Source organism: Acanthaster planci, linkage group LG11, assembly GCF_054643075.1.
Source record: "Acanthaster planci isolate LZ-2023a linkage group LG11, COTS_SCS, whole genome shotgun sequence".
Taxonomy (NCBI): domain Eukaryota; kingdom Metazoa; phylum Echinodermata; class Asteroidea; order Valvatida; family Acanthasteridae; genus Acanthaster; species Acanthaster planci.
This window is the reverse complement of record NC_141787.1, coordinates 7,012,910-7,034,497: the sequence shown is the minus strand read 5'-3', so window position 1 is coordinate 7,034,497 and position 21,588 is coordinate 7,012,910. Positions and strand designations below refer to the sequence as shown.

Genomic DNA, 21,588 nt, shown 5'->3' with positions numbered 1-21,588 from the left:
CGCGAAAGGGCGCATCTACGGTCTTGCTTCGACTCGGGCGCAAAACCCGACTCGGCCCTACCCGTGAACGCGTCGGCGAGGCACCCTAGCTCGCAAGAACGTCTCTCGTCGGGGTCTGTTGGGGCCAAAACGTGTGCCGAGTGGGCGCGGGACTCCCTGCTGGCCCGTCTTGAAACACGGATCAAGGAGTCTATCGGGCTCGCAAGTCTGGGGGCAGCCAGGTGAAGCGTGGATAAACGGCAGGATTAACTATGACTCTCTTAATGTAGCTAAATGCCTCGTCATCCAATTAGTGACGCGCATGAATGGATTAACGAGATTCCCACTGTCCCTATCTACTCTCTAGCGAAACTACAGCCAAGGGAACAGGCTTGGCAGAATCAGCGGAGAAGGAAGACCCTGTTAAATCTGACTCTAGTCTGACCTTGTGAAGAGACACGGGGGTGTAGGATAGGTGGGAGGGCCCCGGCCCGACGGTGAAATACCACTACTCTCGTCGTTTCTTTACTTACCCGGTGGGGCGGGGAGCGGGCCCCGCGCGGGCCCAGTCTATTGGCGCTACGAGGCCGGCCGCCTCAGGGCTCCGCCGGCCGCCACCCGCTCTGGCGACAGCGTCAGGCGGGGAGTTTGACTGGGGAGGTACATCTGTCAAAGGGTAACGCAAGTGTCCTAAGGCGAGCTCAGCGAGAACAGAAAACCCCTCGCGGAGCAAAAGGGCAAAAGCTTGTTTGATTTTGATTTTCAGTATGAATACGGACCGTCAAAGCGTGGCCTATTGATCCTTTTGAGCTTCGGAGTTTGATGCAAGAGGTGTCAGAAAAGTTACCACAGGGATAACTGGCTTGTGGCAGCCAAGTGTTCATAGCGAGGAGGGCCGGCCGGCCGGCGGCCTTCGGGCGGGCCGGACCCTGAGGAGGAGGAAACCGGGGAGGACTGGCGGCGGAGGAGGAGCGGGCGCAGTCGGAGTAGGGCCCGCCAGGACTGACGGCGGAGTGAACCGGCGCTCGCCCGGCGGCCTGGGATGAGCTGCTGGGCCGCGAGTCTGAGGGGGCCGCCCCAAACTGACTTGAATTCCAGGGTTGGCAGTATACCCCGCAGAAGGGCTCTGGGGGAGTAGCGCCGGGGTGGCGAGTTGCCAGGTCGGTCCAAATGCCGTCGTGCGACGGGCCGTCGGGCGGGGAGGGACCCAGGCCGCCGGCGTCCCGCCCGAGGGCGGCCCGCGTCAGCGCCCACCCGCTCCGTGCCTTGGGGGGCCGGGCCGACCCCGCCGACTCCGCCCGCGGCCCCTGCCTGGGGGCTGGGAGCTCCGGCGGAAGCCGAACCGCCGTCTCGAGAGGGACGCCAGATCACTTGCAGACGACTTGGGTATGGATCGGGGTGTCGTGCCCAGTAGAGCAGCCGCTTCGCTGCGATCTGCTGAAACTAAACCTTTCGATCCAAGGGATTTGCCCGCGCCGCAGACGGGCCGATCCTGGCGGGGCCGGGTCGGAGGACGGACGGGAGGGCCGCGGCGCCACTCGCGGGTTGGCGGTGTAGCCCGCAGCGCCGGGCTGGCGAGTTGCCGAGTCGGTCCCGGTGACGGCGGGCGCCCGCCCGCCGGAGAGATCTTCCCCGGACTCGGTGTTCCGCCAAGGGCGGTATCACCGCTTAAGGAACAGACTCGGGCGAAGAAACCCACTCGGCCCCACCGGCGAGCGAGCGCCGGGACGGGCTGCCCGGGCCGCGAGGCCCGGCCCCCCACCTGACTTGAAAAGCGGGGTCGGCGCTGTGTCCCGCAGGAGGGCCCGCCGGGAGAGACGGCGGAGCGAGCCGGCGCACGCCCGGCGGCCCGGGAGGAGCTGCTGGGCAGGGGATCTCGGGGGGCCGCCCCCAACCGACTGAAAATCCCGGGTTGGCAGCGTACCCTGCAGGAGGGCTCCGGGGGAGCGGCGGCGGGGTGGCGAGTTGCCGAGTCAGTCCCGGTGACAGAGTCTCGCAGCGGGAGCCGGACGGGCGACGTCGCGGGGGCGCCCGCTGAGGAGATCTTAAACGGACTGGGTGTTGGGGGGAAAAAAGGGATCTCCGGTGCGACCCGACTCGGGCGCAGAAACTGACTCGGCCCCACCGGCGAGCGGGCGCCGTGACGGGCGGCCTCGCGCGGGCGCCCGCTGGAGAGATCTCCCCGGGACTCGGTGTTTTGAGACATGTGGGATCTCCGGTCTCGACCCGACTCGGGCGCAGAAACCGACTCGGCCCCACCGGCGAGCGGGCGCCGTGACGGGCGGCCCGGGCCGCAAGGCCGAGGGGGCTGGCCCCCCACCTGACTTGAGATGCCGGGTCGGCGGTGTGTCCCGCAGGTGGGCAATGACGAAGCAGCGCAGGGGTGGCGAGTTGCCAGGTCGGTCCCAGTGCCCCGCCGCGAGGGGCCGCGGGGCGGGCGGGGACCGGTCCCGCCGCGGGCGCCGGACGGGCGGCCTCGCGCGGGCACCCGCTGGAGAGATCTTCCCGGGAATCGGTGTTCCGGCAAATGTGGGATCTCCGGGTTCGAGCCGACTCGGGCGGAGAAACTGACTCGGCCCCACCAGCGAGCGGGCGCCGTGACGGGCGGCCTCGCGCGGGCGCCCGCTGGAGAGATCTCCCCGGGACTCGGTGTTTTGAGACATGTGGGATCTCCGGTCTCGACCCGACTCGGGCGCAGAAACCGACTCGGCCCCACCGGCGAGCGGGCACCGTGACGGGCGGCCCGGGCCGCAAGGCCGAGGGGGCCGGCCCCCCACCTGACTTGAGATGCCGGGTCGGCGGTGTGTCCCGCAGGTGGGCAATGACGCAGCAGCGCAGGGGTGGCGAGTTGCCAGGTCGGTCCCAGTGCCCCGCCGCGAGGGGCTGCGGGGCGGGCGGGGACTGGTCCCGCCGCGGGCGCCGGACGGGCGGCCTCGCGCGGGCACCCGCTGGAGAGATCTTCCCGGGAATCGGTGTTCCGGCAAATGTGGGATCTCCGGGTTCGAGCCGACTCGGGCGGAGAAACCGACTCGGCCCCACCAGCGAGCGGGCGCCGTGACGGGCGGCCTCGCGCGGGCGCCCGCTGGAGAGATCTCCCCGGGACTCGGTGTTTTGAGACATGTGGGATCTCCGGTCTCGACCCGACTCGGGCGCAGAAACCGACTCGGCCCCACCGGCGAGCGGGCGCCGTGACGGGCGGCCCGCGCCGCGAGGCCGGAGGGGGCCGCCCCCCCCGACCCGACTTGAAATCCTGGGCCGGCGGTGTGTCCCGCAGGAGGGCCCGCCGGTAGCGACGGGATGAGCTGCTGGGCGGCGGGTCTCGGGGAGCCGCCCCCAACCGACTCGAAATCCCGGGTTGGCAGCATACCCCGCAGGAGGGCTCCGGGGGAGCGGAGGCGGGGTGGCGAGTTGCCAAGTCGGTCCCGGTGACAGAGTCTCGCAGCGGGAGCCGGACGGGCGACGTCGCGGGGGCGCCCGCTGAGGAGATCTTAAACGGACTGGATGTTGGGGGGAAAAAAGGGATCTCCGGTGCGACCCGACTCGGGCGCAGAAACCGACTCGGCCCCACCGGCGAGCGAGCGCCGGGACGGGCTGCCGGGCCGCGAGGCCGAGGGGGCCGGCCCCCCGACCTGACTTGAAAAGCGGGGTCGGCGGCGTGTCCCGCAGGAGGGCTACGGCGCAGCGGCGCAGGGCCGGCGAGTTGCCAGGTCGGTCCCAGTGTCCCGCCGCGAGGGGCCGCGGGGCGGGCGGGGACCGGTCGGGCCGCGGGTGCCGGGCGGGCAGCGTTGCGGGGGCGCCTGCTGGAGAGATCTTCCCGGGACTCGGTGTTCCGGCAAATGTGGGATCTCCGGGTTCGAGCCGACTCGGGCGCAAAAACCGACTCGGCCCCACCGGCGAGCGGGCGGCCGTGACGGCCTGCCGGGCCGCGAGGCCGAGGGGTCGGGGGCCCCCCACCTGACTTGAAAAGCGGGGTCGGCGGCGTGTCCCACAGGAGGGCTACGGCGCAGCGGCGCAGGGCCGGCGAGTTGCCAGGTCGGTCCCAGTGTCCCGCCGCGAGGGGCCGCGGGGCGGGCGGGGACCGGTCCCGCCGAGGGTGCCGGGCGGGCGGCGTCGCGGGGCGCCCGCTGAAGATTTCCTCTTGGGACTTGGCGTTTCGCGAAATGCGGGATCTCCGGTCTCGACCCGACTCGGGCGCAAAAACCGACTCGGCCCCACCGGCGAGCAAGCGCCGGGACGGGCGGCACCGGGCCGCGAGGCCGAGGGGTCCGGCCCCCCGACTGACTTGAAAAGCGGGGTCGGCGGCGTGTCCCGCAGGAGGGCCCGCCGGTAGCGACGGGATCAGCTGCTGGGCGGCGAGTCTCGGGGGGCCGCCCCCAACTGACTCGGAATCCCGGGTTGGCAGCATACCCCACAGGAGGGCTGTGGGGGAGTAGCGCCGGGGTGGCGAGTTGCCAGGTCGGTCCAAATGCCGTCGTGCGATGGGCCGTCGGGCGGGGAGGGACCCGGGCCTCCGGCCCGGGGACAGAGTCTTGCAGCGGGCGACACCCGTCCCGCCGTGGGTGCCGGACGGGCGGCGTTGCGTGGGCGCCCGCTGAAGATTTCTTCCTCGGACTTCGTGGTCCGCGAAAGGTCGGATCTCCGGCTCTAGAGAGCGTCTCTCGTCAGGGTCTGTTGGGCCCAAAACGTGCCTATTTCAATGAGAGCATTTTGGACCTTAACCCCCACTCCCTGGTTTGAGTATTTATAGGGGGGAAGGTGGTCTCAAGCTCAGCTCCAGCTGCCAGAAATCATTACAGCCATATATTGTCAATACGATACGGCCATTTCCACACGGTGGAGCCCAAGGCTCTGGACAAGCCTGGCTCCGAAACAGTGGGGACTGGTGGTGTGGCGCGGCGAATGGCAGTCTTGGGGAAAAAAACCGCCGCAGCCGCACGCCACCCCCCTTAAGCTGTGCATTTCCGACACGTGTCCCCGGGCGAAAACAGCTCCAGGCCGGCGGGGCGGTTGGTGCAGCGCGGTGAATCGCCTTCCTCGGAAAACCTGGTCCGAGAGGTTCGGATGTCCGGGGTTGCCCTCGGAAAGCGGGCCGGGCGTCTCCGGCCTGCCGTCCATCGGCTCGCTGGCCCACCCAAGGCCTCTGAGAGGGCTTTGCGCCGGGACAGGTTGGGCCCGAAACGTGTGTATTTCAATGAGAGCATTTTGGACCTTAACCCCCACTCCCTGGTTTGCCTATTTATAGGGGGAGGGTTGTCTCGAGCTCAGCTCCAGCTGCCAGAAATCAGTACAGCAATATATTGTCCATACGATACGGCTATTCCTACACGGTGAAGCCCAAGCCTCCGGAGCGATTCCCCCTGGGGTCTGGACAAGCCCCGCTCCGGAGCGGCTGGACAAATGTGGCGGCTCGCCGCCCCGCCGGGAGGCCCTCCGGCGCTCCGTCAATGGCGTTTTTGGAGCGGCCGGCCGACGCCTTCAGCCCAGGAGAGCGTCGGCCGGCCCGCCAGGCCTTGCCAAGAGGTGTCGGATAGGTCGTTCCCGGGCCGCGGCAGGCCCTACCGGAGAGCCCCGGGACGGTAGGTTCGGAAAAAAGTGGCGGCCCGCCGCCCAACCGGGAGGCCCTCCGGGCGCTCCGAAAGCGGCGTTTTTCGGCGCGGCCGGCCGACCCTTCATGCCCAGAGGTGTCGGAAAGGCCGTTCCCGGGGGCGCAGTTCGGCCGGACCCCGGGACGGGAGGTGCGGTGGTGCATGGCCGCAAGCCTTCTGGAGGGGCTGGAGCGGCAGCACGGCCCGCTGCGGAAGAGCAAGCGGGAGAGAGTGAGGGAGAGGGGAGCCAGGGCCCCTCGGAGAGCGGTGGGTTCTCCGCTGCCCCTGATCAGCAATATATGCAAAGTCCGGATCGGCCCGGCAACTTCCGCGGAGCAGTGGGACCGGTCCGCCCCGGGGCGGGCCGCACCCGACCTCCGCCGGGTCCCGGCAGCCCAAGGCGCACTGACGTCGCGGTGGCGTCCCAGGCCCGGAGAGCCGGCAGCGCCCCCCAGGCCGGGGCCTCGCGCAACCCCGCGGCACGCCCGCCGAGCAGGCGGCGGGCGGCGCCCCGCGGTTGCACCAAGCCGTAGCCCTTGCGGCGGCAGACAGGATCCCCGACCGGGGATCTCCCAGACGGAGGGAGCTCAGCTCGGCCAGCCTCCCGGCTCGGCCAGCCTCCCCCCTCCGGGATCGAGGCGAGAGGAGGCCGGCGCAATGGGGCCAAAGGGCGGCATTCCAGCGGTTACCCGTGCGCTCGGGGAAGGAGAGGAAGTGCCGCCCCGGCCGGGCTGGAGAGGGCGAAGGACCGGCGGCGGGCGGCATTCCAGCGGTGGCCAGGCGGCGAGCGAGAGCAGAGAGGCGCAGGACTCCGGTGCCGTGGCCCAGCAGCAACGGCGCGGCCGAACAGTCCGGAGGGCCCGAGTTGGCGGGCCCCGGCCCCGAGGGGCTACCTGGTTGATCTCCAATGACGCGGCGGGCAGTCTGCGGGAAACCAAAGTCTTTCGGTTCCGGGGGAAGTATGGTTGCAAAGCTGAAAGATAAAGGAATTGACGGAAGGGCACCACCAGGAGTGGAGCCTGCGGCTTAATTTGACTCAACACGGGGAAACTCACCCGGCCCGGACACAGTGAGGATTGACAGATTCAGAGCTCTTTCTTGATTCTGTGGCTGGTGGTGCATGGCCGTTCTTAGTTGGTGGAACAATTTGTCTGGTTAATTGCGATAACGAACGAAACTCTGGCTTGCTAAATAGTCGTGCCGGCCGCCCCGCCGGGCGCGGACTTCTTAGACGGACAAGTGACGTTCAGCCACGCGAGATTGAGCAATAACAGGTCTGTGATGCCCTTAGATGTTCGGGGCCGCACGCGCGCTGCACTGATCATTTAGAGGAAGTAAAAGTCGTAACAAGGTTTCTGTAGGTGAACCTGCGGAAGGATCGTTACCGAGCAGAGAGAGCGTGCCCGGCCGGCCCCTTCCGTCCGCCGAGGCGGAGAGGGCCGGCCACTGTACTGTCTCCCGGGTGTAGGCGGGAGTGGCCCAAGCCGGGGTGCACCCGAGGAGCTGCGATGACACTGGCTGCAGGCGGCAACAAGGGGAGTGCCAAGAGGCCGGGAGGTTGCGGCGCGGGTCCCAGGCTCTCCGGGGAGGATGATACGGGAAATCTGCGGGCAGGCGAAGGGGCACTGGCCGGCCACGGTCTCCGCGCGGAGGGCCGAGTGGCTCCTCGGGGGAGTCCACCGTGGAGTGGCAGGTCGGCGCTGAGTATCCACCCCACCCACGAGCACCGGTCGTCCCCCCCCCTTAGCCGAACAAGAAAGACACGGGAAGCCTCGAGGGAGCGCCCCGGAAGGAGGCCAGGCATGGCAGGCCAAGAGAGAAAAAGGGGAGGCCAGGCCCAGCCAGCGGGGACCGAGTGCTGCCGGCCCCGTGGCAGATCTCCGAGTGGACCGCCGGAGAGGGAGCGGGCGCCCAGCGCCGAGAGAGAGAGAAGAGAGAGCCCGCGCGGACGGGCCGCAGAGGGGGCCCCACTTCCTGGCAGCCTCCAAGGCGCCGGGTGGGTCCGGGAGGCGAGAGAGATAGAGACGAAGCCTATTGCGAACCCATCGACCTCAGGTCGGGCGAGAGGACCCACTCGATTTAAGAATATCACTAAGCGGAGGAAAAGAAACTAACCAAGATTCCCCCATTAGCGGCTAGCGAAGCGGGAAGAGCCCAGCGCCGAATCCCGGGCCCCCAGGAGGCCTGCGGGAACTGTGGCGTAGGGAAGTCCGGTCCGGCTGTCGCGGCGGTGCCAAGGTCCCTCTCATCGAGGCCCCCTCCGTCCCGTGGCGGGTGTCAGGCCCCTGTGGGCGCCGTCAGGCCGGCGGCCAGGGCTTCCGGGAGTCGGGTTGTTTTGTAGCGCAGCCCAAAGGCGGGTGGTTAACTCCATCCAAGGCTAAATACCGGCACGAGACCGATAGAGCATAAGTACCGTGAGGGAAAGTTGAAAAGCACTCTGAAGAGAGAGTTCAAGAGTACATGAAGCCGTGACCCCCTAGCCGCCAGCCGCCAGCCGCCAGTCCCCTGCGGCTGCGGCGGAGGAAGAGCAGGCACGCTAGGACCCGAAAGATGGTGAACTATGCCCAAGCAGGACCAAGCAAGAGGAAACTCTGGTGGAGGTCTGCAGCGATTCTTACCTGCAAATCGATCGCCCGACTTGGGTATAGGGGCAAAAGACTATTCGAACCGTCTAGTAGCTGGTTCCCTCCAAAAGTTTCCCTCAGGATAGCTGGCGCCTGGGAAAGAAAGAGAGAGAGCAGTTGCATCCGGTAGGCGAATGATTAAAGGCCTTGGGGCCGAAACGACCTCAACCTATTCTCAAACTTTAAATTGGTGCGGGGCCCTACCTGCCGGCTCAGGGCCGGGCCCTCAATGCACGGGCGCCCAGTGGGCCATTTTTGGTGAGCAGGACTGGCGCTGCAGGATGAACCGAACGCCGGGTAGGGAGCCGCATTGCAGCCGACGCTCATCAGAGCCCAGAAAAGGCGTTGGTTGATACGGGCAACAGGACGATGGCCATGGAAGTCGGAGTGTGTAACAACTCACCTGCCGAATCAACTAGCCCTGAAAATGGACGGCGCTGAGCGTGCCGCCCACACCCGGCCGTCGGGGCAGAGAAAGAGTGGGACCGCCGCCCGGGTGGTACGCCCCAACGAGTAGGAGGGCCGCCCCGGTGCACGTCGAAGTGCCGGCCACGAGGCCGCGTGCAGCCGCCGCGGGCGCAGATCTTGGTGGTGGTAGCAAATATTCGAGTGAGATCCTCGAGGGTCGAATGGCGGAGAAGGCGTCCATGTGAAGAGCAGTTGTAAATGGGACAGTCGATCCTAAGCCCCAGGGAAAATACGCCCCGACCGGAGGCGAAAGGGAATCGGGTCAATATTCCCAAACCCCCAGGCGGAGCCATCCGTTCTTCACGGCGGTCTGAGCTGCGAAGCAAGTGAGCCCGCAGACGTGTCCTAAGGCGAGCTCAGCGAGGGCGGAAACCTCGCGCAGAGCAAAAGGGCGAAAGCTCGTTTGATTTTGATTTTCAGTATGAATACGGACCGTCAAAGCGTGGCCTATTGATCCTTTTGAGTTTGGGAGTTTGAAGCAATAGGTGTCAGAAAAGTTACCACAGGGATAACTGGCCTGTGGCAGCCAAGTGTTCATAGCGACGTTGCTTTTTGATCCTTCGATGTCGGCTCTTCCTATCGTTGCGAAGCAGAATTCGCCAAGCGTTGGATTGTTCACCCATTAATAGGGAACGTGAGCTGGGTTTACACCGTCGTGAGACAGGTTAGTTTTACCCTACTGATGAGAGGTCGCCGCTACGGCAATCCTGCTCAGTACGAGAGGAACCGCAGATTCGGATCCCTGGTTCAGGCGCTCGGTGGAGAGGCCGGTGGTGCGAGGCTACCACCCGAGAGATTACGGCTGAATGCCTCCAAGTCGAAATCTCTGCCGGTGCGCGGCTACGCCGCCGGCGTACCGCACGAGGGCGGCCCGCATCAGCGCCCACCCGCTCTTGCAGGGCCGACTCCGCCAGAGTCCCTGTCCGGGGGCCGGGAGCTTCGGCGCAACCGCCGTCTTGAGAGGGACGCCAGATCACTTGCAGACGACTTGGGTATGGATCGGGCTGTTGTGCCCAGTAGAGCAGCCGCATTGCTGCGATCTGCAGAAACTAAACATTTCGATCCGAGGGATTTGCCCGCGCCGCAGACGGGCCGATCCTGGCAGGCCGATTCGGACAACGTGCCGCGGAGGAGGCAGCGTCGCCGCTGCGGGAGCGGCTTCTGGGAGAGGGGCGCCGCAACGAGGGGAGGCAGGGGTGCTGGGGTCTAGCAGCGGGGAGAGGAGGTCGAGCGCGGAGGGCCGGCTGGCGCCGCCCGGTGGCCCTCGGGCGGACCGCACTTGGAGGAGGAGACCGGGGAGGACCAGATTAATAGTGTACCCCGCAGGAGGGCTCTCGAGGAGTACCGCCCTGGTGCCGAGTTGCCAAGTCGGTCCCAATGCCATCGTGCAATCGGCTGTTCGGCACGGATTAACTGGGGCCTCCAGCCCGAGGGCGCAATCTCGCAGCGGGCGGTGTCGGTCCCGCCACGGGTGTCGGACGGGGAGCGTTACGTGGGCGCCCGCTGAGGATTTCTTCCTCGGACTCCGTTGTCCGCGAAAGGGCGAATCTCACTTCGACTCGGGCGCAAAACACGACTTGGACCCACCCGTGAACGTGTCGGTGAGGCACCCTAGCTCGCAGGAGCGTCTCTCGTCGGGGTCTGTTGGGCCCAAACGTGCGTAATTCAAACGCTGCGCGTAAATTGCCATCCGGGAAAAACCGCTGCAGCCATACATGCATATTTCAATGAGAGCATTTTGGACCTTAACCCCCCACTCCCTGGCTTGGTTATTTATTGGGGGAGGGTGGTTTCGAGCTCAGCTCCAGCTGCCAGAAATTAGTACAACCACGTATCGTCCATATAATACGGCCATTCCTTCACGGTGGAGCCCAAGTCTCCGGAGCGATTCCCCCTTGGGTCTGGACAAGCCCCGCTCCACAGCGGCTCGATGAAAGTGGCAGCTCGCTGCCCCGCCGGGAGGCCCTCCAGGCGCTCCGTCAGGGGCGTTTTCGGCGCAGCCGGCCGACCCCTCCTGCGCAGGAGAGCGTTGGCCGGCCCGCCTGGCCCTCCCCCAAGGTGTCCAGAAGGCCACTCCCGGGCCGCAGTTCCGCTGGACCCCGGGATGGGAGGTGCAACGGTGCGTGGCCGCAAGCCTTCAGGAGAGGCTGGAGCGGCAGCCCGGCCCGCTGCGGACGAGTGAACGGGAGAGAGAGAGGGTAGGGCCCCTCGGAGAGCGGCAGGTCTTTCCGCTGCCCCCGTGCAGCAATATCTGCCACGTCCGCATCAGCCCGGCAGTTTCCGCAGAGAGGAGGGACCGGCCCGTCCTGAGCGCTGGGCCGCACCCAACCTCCGCCAAGTCCTGGCAGCCCAAGGCGCACCGTGACGGCGTCCCAGGCCCGGAGAGCCAGCAGCGGCCCCCTGCGGCTGGAGCCGCGCGCGACCCCGCAGCACGCACGCCGAGCAGGGGGCGGGCAGCCCCCCGCGGTAGCGCCGAGCCGCAAGCCAGGCGGCGGCAGGCAGGATCCCCAACCGGGGACCTCCCAGATGGAGGGAGCTCAGACCGGCCAGCCTCCTGGCTGCTCCAGCCGCCCCTCCGGAATCGAGGCCAGAGGACGCGCGGCCGAAACGTTTTCTTTAAAAAAATGGAGTGTTCAAATCAGGCCGACCGCCTGGACAACTGAGCATGGAATAATGGAATAAGACCTTGGTTCTATTACGTTGGTTTTCGGAACTCGAGGAAATGATTTAGAGGGACTGACGGGGGCATTTGTATTGCGGTGTGAGAGGTGAAATTCTTGGATCGCCGCAAGACGACCGACTTCAAAAGCATTTGCCAGGTATGTTTTCATTAATCAAGAACGAAAGTTAGAGGTTCGAAGGCGATCAGATACCGCCCTAGTTCTAACCATAAACGACGCCGACTGGCAATCCAATGACGCGGAAGGCAGTCTGCCTGAAACCAAAGTATTTGGTTTCGGGGAAAAGTATGGTTGCAAAGCTGAAACTTAAAGGATTTGACGGAAGGGCACCACCAGGAGTGGAGCCTACAGCTTAATTTGACTCAACACGGGGACACAGTGAGGATTGACAGATTCAGAGCTCTTTCTTGAGTGTCTTGGGTGGTGCTGCATGGCCATTCTTAGTTGGTAGAGCGATTTCTCTGGTTAATTCCAATAACGAACGAGACTCTGGCTTGCTAAATAGTCGCGCAGGACGCTGACTTCTTAGAGGGACAAGTGGCGTTCAGCCACGCGAGCTTGAGTAATAACAGGTCTGTGATGTCCCCGGCGCCTCGCTTGTGCGCCCGGAAGACAATCGACCTTGATGATTTAAGGATTAAGTAAAAGTCCTAACAAGGTCTCCGCACGTTAACCTGCGGAGAGATCATTACCGAGCAGGGAGAACGTGCCCGGCCGGCCCTCTTCCGTCCGCCGAGGCGGAGAGGCCGGCCACCGTGCTGTGTTCTGGGTGTAGGCGGGAGTGGCACACGCCAGGGTACGCCGGAGCCCCGGCCGAGTGGGCGCAGGACTCCAAGCGCTCGCCGGGGTCCCGGGACGCCGGGGTTCGGCCTCGAATGGACCAGGGGGGTCGGTCCCTTGGGGAAAGGGGCCGCCGCGCGAGAGGCGACCGGCCCCCGCTCGGCCCTGCTTCAGCCGGTGTTTTTTTGGTTTGTTTTGGGGGTTTTTTGGCATTTCGGTTTCCGAAAGACCTGAATGCTCCGCGCCCGGGCCACCGGCGCAGTTATTAGAGGTGATAGACAGAGCCAAACCCCAAAACGAGAGGCAATTCTCGGGGGTGGATCACTTGGCTCGTGCGCCGATGAAGAACGCAGCCAACTGCAAGAATCAGAACTGGCTTGTGGCAGCCAAACGTTCATACCGACGTTGCTTTTTCATCCTTCGATGTCGGCTCTTCCTATCATTGCGAAGCAGAATTCGCCAAGCGTTGGATTGTTCATCCGTTAATAGCGAACGTGAGCTGGGTTTAGACCGTCGTGAGACAGGTTAGTTTTACCCGTCTGATGAGGGGTCGCCGCCACAGCAGTCCTGCTCAGTACGAGAGGAGCCGCAGATTCAGACCCCTGGTTCTGGTGCTGGGGAGAAACTGCTGGTGCTACCTACCGAGAGATTACGGCTGAATGCCTTGAAGTCGAAATCTCTGCCGGTACGCGGCGGCGCCGCCGTCGTCCGGCCCGAGGGCGGCCCGCATCAGCACTCACTCGCTCTTGCATTGGGGGGCCTGGCCGAAGCTGCCGACCCCGCCTGCGGCCCCTGCCCGGGGGCCGGGGGCTGGGAGCTCTGGTGGAAGCAAAACCGCCGTCTCGAGAGGTCCGCCAGATCACTTGCAGACGACTTGGGTATGGATCGGGGTGTCGTGCACAGTAGAGAAGCCGCTTCGCTGCGATCTGCTGAAACTAAACCTTTCGATCCGAGGGATTTGCCCGCGCCGCAGACGGGCCGATCCTGGCGGGCAGCGAGGTGGGGGCGGCGGGTTGGGGCGGCGGGGAGGGTTGTGGAGGGCCGGCCGGCAGGTGGCCTTCGGGTTGGCCAGACCCAGAGGAGCAGGAGACCGGGGAGGACCAGTGGCGGGGGAGGAGCGGGACTGACGGCGGAGTGAACCGGCGCCCGCCCGGCGGCCCGGGATGAGCTGCTGGGCCGCAAGTCTGAGGGGGCCACCCAAAACTGACTTGAAATCCTGGGTTGGCAGTATATCCCGCAGGAGGGCTATGGGGGAGTAGTACCGTATTTCAATTGGAGCATTTTGGACCTTAGCCCCACTCCCTGGAGTGGGAAGCTGGTCTCAAGCTCAGCTCCAGCTGCAAGAAATCAGTACAGCCATATATTGTCCATACGGTACGGCCATTTCCACACGGTGGAGCCCAAGGCGCCGTAGCGATTTTCCCTCGGGTCTGGACAAGCCTGGCTCCGGAGCGGCGGGGACTGGTGGTGCGGTGCGGCGAATTGCCATCCTGGGGAAAGAAAAACCCACCGCAGCCGCACACCGTCCCCCTAAAGCCGTGCATTTCCGACACGCTTCCCCGGGCGAAAACGGCTCCAGGCCGGCAGGGCGGGTAGTGCGGTGCGGTGAATCGCCTTCCTCGGAAAACCTGGTCCAAGAGGTTTGGATGTCCGGGGTTGCCCGCGAAAAGCGGGCCGGGCGTCTCCGGCCTGCCGTCCATCGGCTCACTGGCCCACCCAAGGCCTCTGAGAGGGTTTGCACCGGGACAGGTTGGGCCCAAAACGTGCGTATTTCAATGAGAGGATTTTGGACCGTAACCCTTACTCCCTGGTTTGCCTATTTATAGGGGGGAGGGTGGTCTTGAGCTCAGTTCAGGCTACAAGAAATCAGTACAGCCGTATATTGTCCATACAATACGGCTATTCCTACACGGTCGAGCCCAATCCTCTGGAGTGATTCCCCCTGGGGTCTGGACAAGCCCCGCTCTGGAGCAGCTCGACAAAAGTGGCGGCTCGCCGCCCCGCCGGGAGGCCAACCGGGCGCTCCGTCAATGGCGTTTTTGGCGCGGCCGGCCCGCCAGGCCTTGCCGCGAGGATTCGGAAAGGCCGCTCACAGGCCGCGGCTGGCCCTGCCGGAGAGCCCCGGCTGGTCCGGCCGCCCCCTCCGGAATCGAGGCGAGAGGAGGCCGGTGCACTGGGCCGACGGGCGGCATTCCAGCAGCCGCCCGCGCGCCCGGGGAAGGAGAGGAAGTGCGGCCTGGGCCAGAGAGGGCGAGGGATCGGCGGCGTGCGGCATTCCAGCGGAGGTCGGGTGCCGAGCGAGAGCAGAGAGGCGCAGGACTCCGGCGCCGCGGCCCGGCAGCTGCGGCGCGGCCGAGCAGTCCGGAGGGCCCGAGGTGGCGGGCCCCGGCCACAAGGGGTACCTTGTTGATCCTGCCCGTAGTCAAAGATTGTCTCAAAGATTAAGCCATGCATGTCTAAGTAAAAGCTTTACTAAGCAAAACTGCGGATGGCTCATTAAATCAGTTATGCTACATGGATAACTCCCGGCGCTCGCCAGGGGGCCCCGGGACGCCGGGGCTCGGCCTCCAATGGTCTGGGGGGGGGTCGGTGAGACGCGGTCGGAGAGGCCCCCCTTGGGGAAAGGGGCTGCCGTGCGAGAGGCGACCGGTCCCCGCTCGGCCCGGCTCCCGCCGGTGTTTTTTTTTCGGATTTCCGAAAACGAGGGAAAATTCTCGACGGTGGATCACTGGGCTCGTGCGCCGATGAAGAACGCAGCCAGCTGCGAGAATCAGTGTGAATTGCAGAACGCAGTGATCATCGGCCGGGGGCACCGGCCGGGCGCGTTCTCCGCGGGGAGGGCCGAGTCGAGCCGGGTGAGTCCGCCGTGGCGTGGCAGGTCGGCGCTGAGTATCCGCCCCACCCACGAGCGCCGGTCGTCCCCCTGAGCGGAACAAGAAAGACACGGGCGGCCTCGAGGGAGCGCGTCGGAAGGAGGCCAGGCAGGCAGGCAGGGCAGGCCAAGAGTGCAGCCGGCCCCGTGGCAGATCTCCGAGTGGACTGCTGGAGAGGGAGCGGGCGCCCAGCGCCGAGAGAGAGAGAAGAGAGCCCGCGCGGTCGGGCCACGGAGGGGGGCCCCCTTCCTGGTAGCCGCCGAGGCGCCAGGTGGGCCCCAAGAGGCAAGAGAGAGAGACAGAGACGAGGCCTATTGCAAACCCATCGACCTCAGGTTGGACGAGAGGACCCGCTCGATTTAAGCATATCACTAAGCGGAGGAAAGGAAACTAACCAAGACTCCCCTAGTAACGGCTAGCGAAGCGTGAAGAGCTTAGCGCCGAATCCCCGGGCCCCTAGCGGGCCCACGGGAACTGTGGCGTAGGGAAGTCCATGGCTTCCGGGAGTTGGGTTGTTCTGTAGCGCAACCAAAAGGCGGGTGGTAAACTCCATCCAAGGTTAAATACCGGCACGAGACTGATAGAGCCGTACCGTGAGGGAAAGTTGAAAAGCACTCTGAAGAGAGAGTTCAAGAGTACGTGAAGCTGTCGGGAAGCAAACGGGAGGGCCGTGCAGATCGGGCCGGGAAAAATCAGCGCGGCCGGCACGGTGCCCTCTGCGGTCCCGCACCCCCTAGCCGCCAGACGCCAGCTCCCCGCGGCTGCAGCGGAGGAAGAGCGGGCACGCTAGGACCCGAAACATGGTGAACTATGCCTGATGTGGGCTCTGCCTATCATTGCAAAGCAGAATTCGCCAAGCGTTGGATTGTTCACCCATTAATAGGGAATGTGAGCTGGGTTTAGACCGTCGTGAGATGAGAGGTCGCCACCACGGCATTCCTGCTCAGTTCAAGAGGAACCGCAGATTCGGACACTGGTTCAGGCGCTCGGGGAAAGGCCGGTGGTGCAAGTCTACCACCCGAGAGATTACGGCTGAATGCCTCTAAGTCGAAATCTCTGCCGGTGCGCGGTGACGCCGCCGGCGTCCCGCCCGAGGGTGGCCCGAATCAGCGCCCACCCGCTCTTCCATTGGAGGGCCAGGCCGACGCCGCCGACTCCGCCGCAGTCCATGTCCGGGGGCTGGGAGCTCCGGCAGAACCGCCGTCTCGAGAGGGACGCCAGATCACTTGCAGACGACTTGGGTATGGATCGGGGTGTCGTGCACAGTAGAGCAGCCGCTTCGCAGCGATCTGCTGAAACTAAACCTTTCGATCCAAGGGATTTGCCCGCGCCGCAGACGGGCCGATCCCGGCGGGCCGGGTCGGACAACGTGCCGCGGAGGAGGCAGCGTCACCGCCGCGGGAGCTGCTTCTGGGAGAGGGGCACCGCCACGCGGGGAGGCGGGGGTGGTGGGGTCCAGCAGCGGGGAGAGGAGGTCGAGCGCGGAGGGCCGGCCGGCGCCGCCCGGTGGCCCTCGGGCGGACTGCACTTGGAGGAGGAGACCGGGGAAGACCGGGGAGTGAACGAAAGCTTCCCCGGTGTCAGAAGATTGGCTGCTGGGCTGCATACCTGACGCGACCGCCCCAAACTGATTTGAAATCCACGGTTAATAGTGTACCCCGCAGGAAGGCTCTCGGGGAGTTGCCAAGTCGGTCCCAATGCAATTGTGCGATCAGCTGTTCGGCACGGATGAACCATGGCTTCCAGCCCGAGGGCGGCATCTGGCAGCGGGCGGCGTCGCTCCCGCTGTGGGTGCCGGACGGGTAGCGTTACGTGGGCGCCCGCTGAAGATTTCTTTCTCGGACTTCGTGTTCCGCGAAATGTCGCATCTCCAGTTACGCTTGGACTCGGGCACTAAAACCGACTCGGCCCCACCTGTGAGCGCGTCGGTGAGGCACCCTAGCTCTCAAGAGCGTCTCTCTTCGGGGTCTGTTGGGCCCGAAACACTACAAACTTCTCCCGTTTAAACGAATCTGAGTTAGACCTCTCTAACTCGGAAAGAAAACATCCATTCTGAAATAACAGCTTTCCCCAATGGACAATTTTTTTGCCCCCTTGTGGTTATAAACCAGTGTCCTATGCTTTTGACCTCTGCTAAGGGTACCTGTCCTTGGTACAAAGTAAATGACACATTTGTGTCATCCTTTGCTGGTTGTGGTCATTCATTGCTTTATTGATCACTGGCTTGATGCTGCGTAGTGATATGAAAATCAAAAAATAAGAATTTAGAGTTCATTGTCACGTACATTTAAAATCTATATGAAATGTTTGGTGCACTTTGTGTCATTAGTTAAAATGCAATATTCTGGGCCTTTTTTTGTTCCTTTCATGATGGAGTCTCCAAAGTAAATTGGCTTCCATATAAGGGCAAGGTTAAGGTGACTTCCTAATCTTCATTACCGATCAATTTACAGTCTTGGTGCAGTTCTACAAATGTTCAGTTTCTAAAGAAGGAAAAATGACAGCAAAATTCTCAGTTGGATGTTGCGTCCAGACATTCGATGAGTTGGGAAGATGGTGTGCAGCTGAAGTAGTCAAAAATGAAGAATGGGCATACTTAGTGAGTTTTATTGGATATACTGTGCTTGATATCTGGGTGGATGAACGTTCCTTAAGACATCCAGTACCTCCCTATGAAGAGTATCATCAGAGACGTAAGTAACATGCTCATGTTCCATTTTAACATTCAACTGTTGGTCTACCGGTATATCCGAAAGAAGTATGATTTAAAAAAAATAATATGTATTTCCAAAAGATACCGGTACTTGTACAAAGAATTAATAAATAACAAATTAGTTATTTCTTTTTAAATGCACTCTACATGTTTCTGAAAGAAAAACCCAATTAAGAAGGATTAGTAAATCGGAATATTTGCGGCAGGCAAGTTGTCTGTGGTACATGTAAAAAGTGTTACCTGTTGATGTAATGAAATGCCATAAAACCCTAGAAAGATATTTGAAAAGTCGTCCCGTTTTCATAAATCACAGATTTCTACCTTTGAATATTTTACAGTTTAACACGGGTGAGCATTACAGCCAACAAATATCATATATCTTTGTTACAGAAAACCGCAGGCAAGCAACAAAAAAATCACTGTCACAAAAGGAAGCGGTACAGTTTTTGAGAGAGTGCCAGCAGAGCGACCAGGTTGAAACAAGTGGTGGACACAAAGGCACTATTCTAACAGTGGATCCCTTCAAAAGGATCTTTGTCCTGCATGATGGAATCGCAGTAAACCTTGAAAACATTTCATTTCCAGGTAAAGATTACTCGATAAATGTTTTAGGGTTTCCTACATACATCTTGGTCATGCATTTTTTAAACTTCTTCCAAAAAACCCTGGAAAAGTCAGTAAATGTAGTTTTCCAGGAAATTAAGTTTTCTGTGAAAACCCAGTTTTCACAATCAAAAGAGCAATTTAATAAAAAGTTGACTCTCGTGTTAGATTTAATTTAATTAATTTGATATGTTTTCTGCTAACTTTATACTAGTTAATGAAATCTGTTTGGACTGTATACAATAAAACATGCCATAATCAGAAGGGATCACAGAAACTTTTTATAAATCCCGAAATTTGTATTGGTAGTTTCCAGTTCGGGTTATATCTTTTACAAAAAGCCCAAAATTGCGGTCTTATTTGGAAAGACAATGAGAGCTGGGCGAACAGTTTTACTATTTTCGATATATCTTTGGGAAAAGGCAAATAAAAACAAATCGTGACTCAAACCCATAAATTGAAACAAAAAGTGATCAACTGGCCAAAATCTTGAATTTCCGGCGAAAAAACTGGAGACAAACCTCCTCCGGGAGTCAACAGGCGGCGCTATTTCGCTCTAATTTTTCACGGCTTTCTATGCGTGCACTGAACTAAAGGAAGCCCGTTTGAAGACAAGGTAAAATCGACCACGTTTGCAGCCCCGGTGCAGGCTACAAAAGTCCTTTGGGCCTCTAACCCCCCAGCGGCAACTTAAAAAAGAACAAAACAAAACAAAAAAACAGAGTGTTCTTGGGTCATTCAGCTTTCTATTGATTTTCAATTTTAAGTAGGTTACCTAACCAATGAAATTTCTAATTATTCACCACCCCCCTTAAAAAAGTGAACGCTCCCAAGTCTGTCATCCGAAGCCATTTTTCAAATGACATCCCTCCACCTTTTCAGTCTCTTGGAACAATTTGTCAGTAGCATTTTGCTGTGCTTGGCCCTGGGATGGGAGAGCTCGAATGTGGAGAGTTCATTCTGGGTCATTCTTCCACAATCCCACAATTTCTTCTGCCACACAATCTCCTCTTTTTCAAATAAACTCTAGGGATACATTTTCAGCGCCTCGGTTTGGCGCGTATTTTGGTATAGTACAACCTTTAAGAGTTGAGACTGTCAGGACGGACTCGCAGTCGGGGACTTTGCCATATTGATGCGCGCGCATTAATTCAAATTTGTCAAGGAAGAGCTGCCAGTGAGATTTGTGTGCAGGCCAATTGTGCATTTTTGCTACATAATGTACTATTGTAGCGTTTTGATCGCTCAGTCTTTGCAGAGCAAAATTCTGTGCGGTATAACTTGGTTAATAATGGTTTTGTTATCTACGTAAATATGAAGGACCCGAAGCAATTCTCTGAAATTGCCAAATGGTTAAGCTCGTGGTTATCAGATCGTCATATAGTGGGTTCGAATCCCATCGGTGACTTTTATTTTCCCAAATCTTGCTGTCAGTCAGTAGCTATAAGAGACTCTAATTCACCCCGCCAAATGCCAACAGTACCTTAGCCCACGGGGTAAGCTCTTCTGCTGGGACTGGCCGCGAAGTCCAGGTGAGCGCCTTAATACAGGTTCGAGACGTATGGCCGACTCGGCGGCCAGGGCTTAGGGGCTTGTCTCGTTTCCTCCCTTGCATGGTTGCTCAAACTCTTTTTAGAGTTAAATGGATGGGCAGGGAGGAAGTGTGGTGGGCCGGGAACCCCGAGATCCCAGAAGAGTCCTATATGGAAGCCGGTAACTGCGATTCCTTGCGAATTTCAGGAGTCCGTGCGCCATCCCCCCTTTTATATTTTTCCCTCACTTTTTTTTTATTTCGTGAGCGCAAATCTCTAAAGGCAATATTCTGGGTTGAATACACGGATCACTCTTTATATTCATAATCTACATTTCTTAAATGTTCGACAATAAAACCGATTTCAACCATGTTGGGGTCCATTTCTGCCTAGTGATCTCAATCGAAAAAACAGCGACGTATCTCTATGTGAATTTTTATTATTGACGGTGCAAGAGAAAGAGATCAAGGGGCGGCACAGTCTGGCACCTTATTTCATTGACAGAAGAACATTTAGTACAATTTCGCTTGCTTTCAACTGCAGAATCACTTGATATTTTCAAACAGAAATCCTCACAAAAGACATGCATGTCCCACTTATATTGGATTAATCTTCTTGCGTCACGCCAACAGATCTGCTCCCCCAAATACAAGCACAAAACTGGTCAAACAAAAGCAAAACAAACAAACAATCCCTATTGTTCTTTGAATTTCAACAACAGAAAATGACAGAGAATCCACTGGATGTCGAATCAGTAAAGATTTGGGTTTTACCCTAATCACGTCCCAAAAGCTGTATACAGCCTCTGTATCACGGCGCACTCCATTCAGTTTTGTTTTTATCTCCACGTAACCCACGTTACATTTAATTTTGGCAAGACCGGAACTTCATGTTGTCATTTATATCTAGAGCCTCACTGGCCCTAAATTTTACATATGTATTCGAGTTACAAAACGGGACAAGAGAAAAAATGTCACCCATGTTACTTGGTCAAGAATATGTCTCTTTTCGAACTCAAATAGAACACTACCAAAATTTACCTGCCATTTCTCAAAATTTAAGAAAATATCAAATGCAAGTATTGACCATTCCGTATTTCTCTAGGTGCTTTGCATGAAAACAGAATGATGAAACACCGTCTTTGGAGTTACTATGAACTCCTGCAAAAGAGTTGTGATTGTACACACACAACACAATGTAGGCCCATATTCTTCCTATTTCTTTAACTCGGGTACAATTTGTCTAAAATGTACCTTTTTATTCAACCGCAGGCCTTGAGAATCGAAACCTTGACTTAACACTGGCTTGAACACAGACTGACGTATGTGAAATGGCATAAATGATGACGTGATCTTGTGATTTATAAATAAAATGTAACTTGGATAAAGATGCAAGATAATTTGTCAAAGAAGATATTAGATTTGGAAATCTGAATTTCCAACTTCTTATTTCAATGACAGCTACAATTAAATTGTTTTCATGTAAAACCTCAGAATGCACATTTTTGTCTCAAGTAACCTTGCTTTTAACTTTTGTTTCCCTATTTTCAAAGGGTGCTCTGATTGATGATTGATGTTTCGTTTTCACGGTAACGACCATTGCCATATTCAAGCGCAACAGACATGCTTTCCCAGTTAGGGTTGGGGCTAGGGCTAGGATAAAAGGGTTGGGGTTAGGGACAGGGTTGAGGTACAGATAGGGGTAGGGTAAGGGTTAGGGTTGGGATTGTGGTTAGGGCAAGGTTTAGGGA

General features: G+C 59.8%; 3 pseudogenes; 2 read left to right on the top strand and 1 right to left on the bottom strand.

Moving 5' to 3' along the window:
- Positions 1-414: 414 nt before the first annotated feature.
- LOC147797309 (uncharacterized) lies at positions 415-10,040 on the bottom strand (annotated as a pseudogene).
- On the top strand, positions 7,611-9,732 carry LOC147797310 (large subunit ribosomal RNA; annotated as a pseudogene).
- Positions 10,041-14,826: 4,786 nt separating the features above from the next.
- On the top strand, positions 14,827-14,978 carry LOC147797308 (5.8S ribosomal RNA; annotated as a pseudogene).
- Positions 14,979-21,588: the final 6,610 nt, after the last annotated feature.